Source organism: Zonotrichia albicollis, chromosome 6, assembly GCF_047830755.1.
Source record: "Zonotrichia albicollis isolate bZonAlb1 chromosome 6, bZonAlb1.hap1, whole genome shotgun sequence".
Classification (NCBI taxonomy): Eukaryota; Metazoa; Chordata; class Aves; order Passeriformes; family Passerellidae; genus Zonotrichia; species Zonotrichia albicollis.
This window is the reverse complement of record NC_133824.1, coordinates 41,048,052-41,054,051: the sequence shown is the minus strand read 5'-3', so window position 1 is coordinate 41,054,051 and position 6,000 is coordinate 41,048,052.

The following is a 6,000-nucleotide window of genomic DNA, read 5'->3' as shown; positions in this document are numbered from 1 at the left end:
CTAACTGCTTCCCTTCACACCTGCCGCAGTGTGTACTGGCTTCAAAAAGAAAAACTGGCACCAAAGCACAATGTGAAACACAATATCAGCTCTGCCACCTGGCCTGCCACACACACCCCAGCTGTCCAGGAGGGAAAGGATGCTCTTTCCCTTCCAGCTACTTCCCACAGCCTGGCCCTGGCCACTTCTGGGAATGATGCACTGGAGGAGTTTCTTTTTGATGTCTTTCCAGCCCTCCTGGAGACAGGAAACATCCCAAAGCTGGACAGTACCATGACCTTATATTCTTCCCAACTCCCTTAAGTTTGCTGATGTTGTGGTTAGGCTGTGATCCTTTTCAGTGTTTATTCTAAAAGTTCAAATACTGAAAAAACCCCAAAAACCAGGCAAAATTCAGAATGTGGGGGCAGGAGGATGTGCCAACAGAGAGCTCAGTACTGTGCTGTCAGGACAGCCAGCTGGGGACCTGGGTCACACTGCCCTGTGTGACACAGGACATCCTGGCACTTGTCAGCACTGGAGCTGCCACAGTCCCCACACACAGATAAAGACAGGACAAAGATGGTTTAAAGCCACTTCCAGGAACTTGGCAGATTTCGAAAGTTCAGGTAATGTGGAGCAGTGACCTTCAGTACGCAATGTCAGCGTATTTCTGCAAAGCCTGGCCCTGCACAATCTCCAGTAAAAGCACAGCAGGGTAATAAAAGGCAGCAGGCAGGCAATGCCAGGCTGAATGGCATGAGCTGAAACCACCAGGGTCTTCCTTTGCAAAGAGCTCATCTGTGTCAGCCCAGGCTGAGGTCTCAGACATTTATTGTTGCTGCTGAAAATAAAGATACCCCAAATATTTATCCCAAGAGATTTAGTACGAGAAGTTGAATGCTTCAGCAGGGGAATGTCTCATCATTTTAAAACTGTGAGCTGTAGCCTAAACCATCTCCTGAGCTCACAGGACATGGGAAAATGTTGACAGCATTCAGAGGGGTCAGTAAATAACCTCACAGTTCAGGGCAGGGCTTGGCAAGCCACTGGCTGGGCTTTCCTTTCCTTTGGCAGAAGGGGAAGTACTGAGTCCCCATGGGTCCCACGGGGCCCTGTGATGGGGTTCTGTCCTCCCCACTGACATCTCAGGGTGCTCATGGATCCCCCCATGATGCTCAGCAAGCTGCTTTGTGAAGAGAATTGTGAGAACAGGCTGTGTTGAGGTTCACCAGCACCTAAACAGCAGTCCTGGACCAAACCCAAACTGTGGGGTCAACACCTTCCTCACCTGCATGAAGATGCACGCAGGCTCCTCCAAGCCGGGCCAAGCTACACAGGGATCTTGCAGCATCTTTTTATCTGTTGTATTTCTGCCAAATGGGCATGAAATTGGGCCAACAGGCTCAGAGATATGGGTATTAGGAGGGGCACCAACAGCTCAAAAGACCAGATAGCACAAGACTTCTTTTTCCATTTTTATTTTAATAACCAAACTAAACACCTGTACAGCATCCAAAGTGGGGAACACACTACACACACAGTCATGCCCAGGCTGCTGGGAAGAGACAGAGCAAAACAGCCCCTCTTCCCCCAGTTTTTAATCCCAGTGTGGAATTCAGGTGCCTGGAGTTGTCCTAAGCAGGTTGGATTTGGCACATTCCCACCCTTATTTGGCTGTCTGCTGCAGAGCACAGCCAAGGCCCGGCTGACGGGAAATGACATCTTTTCTTCCCAGCTCCTCACAACTGCTCCATGACTGTCTGCAGCAGTTTACAACATGTAATGGTAACACACTGACTCAGTGGGATGAGACATTTCAAGCCTCTCAGGAAAAAAGAGTCTTAGTAAGATAAATATTAGTAAATTGAGCAAGCTGGGCTACGTGCTATTGCTGATTAATCCATGGCTTGCGTAGGGTACAAAAAAAGGATCTCCCAGATTGAGCAAAGATGCTTCCTCTGATGCCCTTGTTTAAATCAACACAAAAGCTCCAGCCTTGCTGCCCATCATTTACTGTAATCACCCAACAAACAGCCTGGGTGGCCTTCGCCCCCCTGGCTGAGACCTTTCCCACTGAACTGCCCCTGAGAGAAGAGCTTCTTCACCTGAGCTTGGCCATCTTGGAGCGATGCACCCAAGCTCTGTGTGTTCATGGAAAGGCCTAAACACCCCCAGGGGACACTGAGCCCCCTCCCAGGGCATCTCCAGTATGGGCAGCTGGCCCTGATGTGCTCCATGTTGCTCCAGGAGGTCCTGCCCACAGAGGCACTGGCACCACCAGCTCACCAGCGGACTTTGGAGGGACCCAATGGCACCAGTTTGTCCCAGGGCATTTCTGAGAGAAGAGAATATTAAGGAATTATAGCCAAAAAACTTCCCAGAGAAAATTGAAACAGTCTAAAAACAAAAACAAAAACAAAATCAAAACAAAAACCCCAACAAACAAACAAATACGCCCCCCAAACAACAACAACAGAAAAAAACCCCAAACCCAAAACCAAAAAAAAATCAAAACCAAAAAAACCCTACCAAATATTTAAAGGAGTACAAGGATGTGAAAAAAATTGAATAAAATGGGAAAAACATTAAAAAGCTCTGCTCATCATAGACTTTCCCCAGTAACAACCCACCCTTTTAGTTTACAGCTATTTAGGGTTTTTTGAGTACAGGTTTCCTAGGAGACCCAGTGGTCACTGTACTGAGCTCCAGCTAAAATTGCCTGTGGATACAGCTACGCCCTAATATAAACATGGAGGGCAGCAATTTACAATGCAGGACCATATGTTCCTCTGCTACTAATCGACTTCAGCTGCCAGGATTACAATGTCAGTCCTGTAAACCAGCTCTTTCCCCTACAGATGTCATGTTGAAATCATTACAATAAAAGCAATTTTACAGCCTTCAGCCTGCACTTCCCTTTGCTGCTGAGAAGTCTGCATTAATGCCAGAAAAATTAGGGGTCCTTCTCCAAGACAGAGTCCTGGGGGACGAGATGCACAGCTCCAGGATTACAGAGGGACAGTGGGAACAAACCCAAGGCAGCTGCAGGAATGCCAGTACCCTGCAATGGCTAAAGTGCAGCAGGAGCTCCTGCATCTTTTGGGAGGGAGATGTAAAGTTTAGGCCAGCTGGAAACCCTGGTGGGATAAATGCATGGCTAAATCCCACAAAAAGGGCAGCAGGTCCTACTGATGGGCCTGTGGAGTTAAACTGAGAAACCCCCAATTTTTTGGCATTTTTCCTCGGTGTGATCCTTATCCATCTTCATCCCTGGCCTTAAAGCCGGGGTTGCTGCTGGCGGTGCCTGCCTGGCTGCCGCGCTTTGTTGCCATGACTCACAGAGGTAGCCACGGCAACCCGATCCTGCCGGCAGCAGGGCACTGCCGCCTCCCTCGGAAACAGTGATCAAACAAACCCCTCCTCTGGAGCGGGCACTCACTGCCGAGCCGTGTGTCACGGCACAGCCACCCATGCAGCCTGCCCATCCATCGAGGCTGAGTGCGGCCATCCCGTCCCACACCCATAAAATCATCCCTGTGCACAACACACGTGCAAGCACCCACCCCTCAGCGGCTGAATGCTGGCTCCTTCTGGGAAAGGGATGAAGCCACACTTCCATGCCAAATTGCCATTTAGGCATCTAAAATGCCCCTGGTACATTGGAGGTTGCTTTGGGGCAAAGCAGAGGGTGGTGCCAGCACCCCTGGCAAGTGTGGGAAGAGGGAGATGGCTGTGTGGGACAAGGCTCCTGTGACTGTCAGTCTGCTTCCCATCACCTTTCTCTGGTGCACATTCCCCACTGGGTTATTTCCCCCCTCTTCCTAAGAAGAGAGACAAATTCCTAAATTTTGAGTTTCCTGGAGATGTCCTGTATTTGGGGGGCAAGAAGGGCTAGTGTCTGATGATTTTATGTTAAAGGCAGCTTTATATTAAAGGTGGTTGTGTTTGGGAGCTCACACACTGTCGAGGCACAGCCACGGTGATGTGCTGGGCTGCAAGAAAAAAATCCCTTCTCTTTCTCTCACTGGTAACACAACTAAACAACCAAACCCAGACCAAAGGGAGTGACAGGTTCCTCCCAGCTGCCAGCCCCAGCTTGGACAGAGACAGCAGCAGCACCTGAGCTGCAATCACCCAAAGCTCCCATTAGCTGCAGCTTGGTCATGGCCCTTAATTATCAAAGCCATCCACTACCCACACGTAGTCACAGCACCCTGTGACACTCGTCCCAGGCTCTGGTGCCAGGGTAGGATGCAGGGCTGCATCACATCTCTTACCCCTCTCCCCAGGTGCTGAGGTGAAACCAGTGCCCTGTCAGCTCTTCACCTAAGTTATTAACCTTATTATTTAAAAAATAGGGCAATACAAATATTTTTTTCTTTCCTCAGGCAAAATTAATGCTTTATTCTTGTATCAGCAGTGACCAGCTACCATGGCATGCATCAGGATTAGGGCTGTGCTACTTACTTGTCAGAAATTGCCACGTTTCCTGCACCAGATGGTTCTGAGCTCCTTGCAGCTCTCCATTCTTTCCTGAGAAATGTTCCTGTAGGAAATTGTTCGTGGTTTGGCTCTGCTGCCCATTGTGGATTCAGCTGCAGTCACCTTTGCTTTCTGTCTCAGTAAAAGTAATTAAATTTTAAAGACTGCTTTAGGGAATTTCTGCATGGTCACAATGGCAGAGACCCTATGGTACTTTACTAGAATTTCCTTTTATTCTTTTATCCAATTAACTAACCCATCTTAGGTAAAAACATGGAGCCTTCATACAATGCACATATGTTCAAAACTATGGTCCCTGTTCAGCAAGAACCTATCTTTTTCCACTGTGAGCGATTTTTTCACTTTTTTCCCTTTTATTTTTTTTTTCCCTAGCAGTTTTCTAATTTGGCCAGTATTAAGGCAAGTTTACTGAGGTGACAGCTGGGGGAGGCTTTGAATATTTCAAAATGATGGATAAATGCACAAGAAAAATCACCCAGATGAAAACAAAAGCAGAAAGACAGAGACCAAAGTGGTCTTCTGACCCTGCATCTACAGATACAAGTTTCATTTATAAGGAAATTCAGGTTCTTTTAGTGGAACTTTTGAAGCAAGGTGTGCACAAACATGCCAAGTCCTGCAGCCTTTCCACACCAGGAGCCTTCCTCCAGATGTTCCTTGTATGATCCTGACTTGCTGCCTGTTCTTTTTTTTTTCTTCTTCTCTTTTTGAAGTGGTGTCCCATTTCCTGTGCACAAAGATCATTCCCTGTTTCATTTTGGGGCCAAATTGAAAATATCCTATTGATTTCTGCTTAATATCCAGTTCTGCTCCTGGTTGGCTCCAGCTCCCTTGTTTTTATGGGGCCTTCTGGTCAGAAAGTGGTTTTACAGAGCAGACCAGCATCTGCCCTGCCCATTTACAACCTAATTGTAAATCAGTCTGGGCTGTTCCCCTCACTGAAACAAAATAAATCACTCTGAAAAGTAGGATACAGTGCTGGCTCTCAGGGAAAAGCCCGCAGCTCTTCACATGCCAGGTCACAGTTGCACATATGTTATACAGCCTCTGCCTTACCCTACAAGCAGGGATGGCCACCGTGGTCTTCCCAGAGCAACTCCCAGCCCATCCCTCCCTGAAAAGCTCAGCCAAGCCCTTCCTGGCTCATTCATCAAGCCCAGGAGCATCACACAGCCCCCAGCGTTTTTGGGAGCCTCCCCCCAGAAGTGCACGCCGCGGCGCACTATCAAAGCGCGGCCCTGGAATCTGGCAGGCGAGTGATTTGCAGCGGAAATGGGTTTGGCCCCAGCTCCGATCTGCTCCGTGAATGGGCCTCTGACCCTGCCGGCTCCCTGGGAGCGCTGCCAGCCCTTCAAAGGGGCCGGGCCCTGCCCTGCGAGCTCACCGCTGGGATCGGCCTGCCAGCGCCCCTGCGGGTGCCGGCCAGCCGGGCAGGGCGGGGGCCGAGAGCAGCGCTCAGAGTCCGAAGGTGATGCTGCACCAGGTACATACCTGAGCCAATGCTGCTGGAGAAAC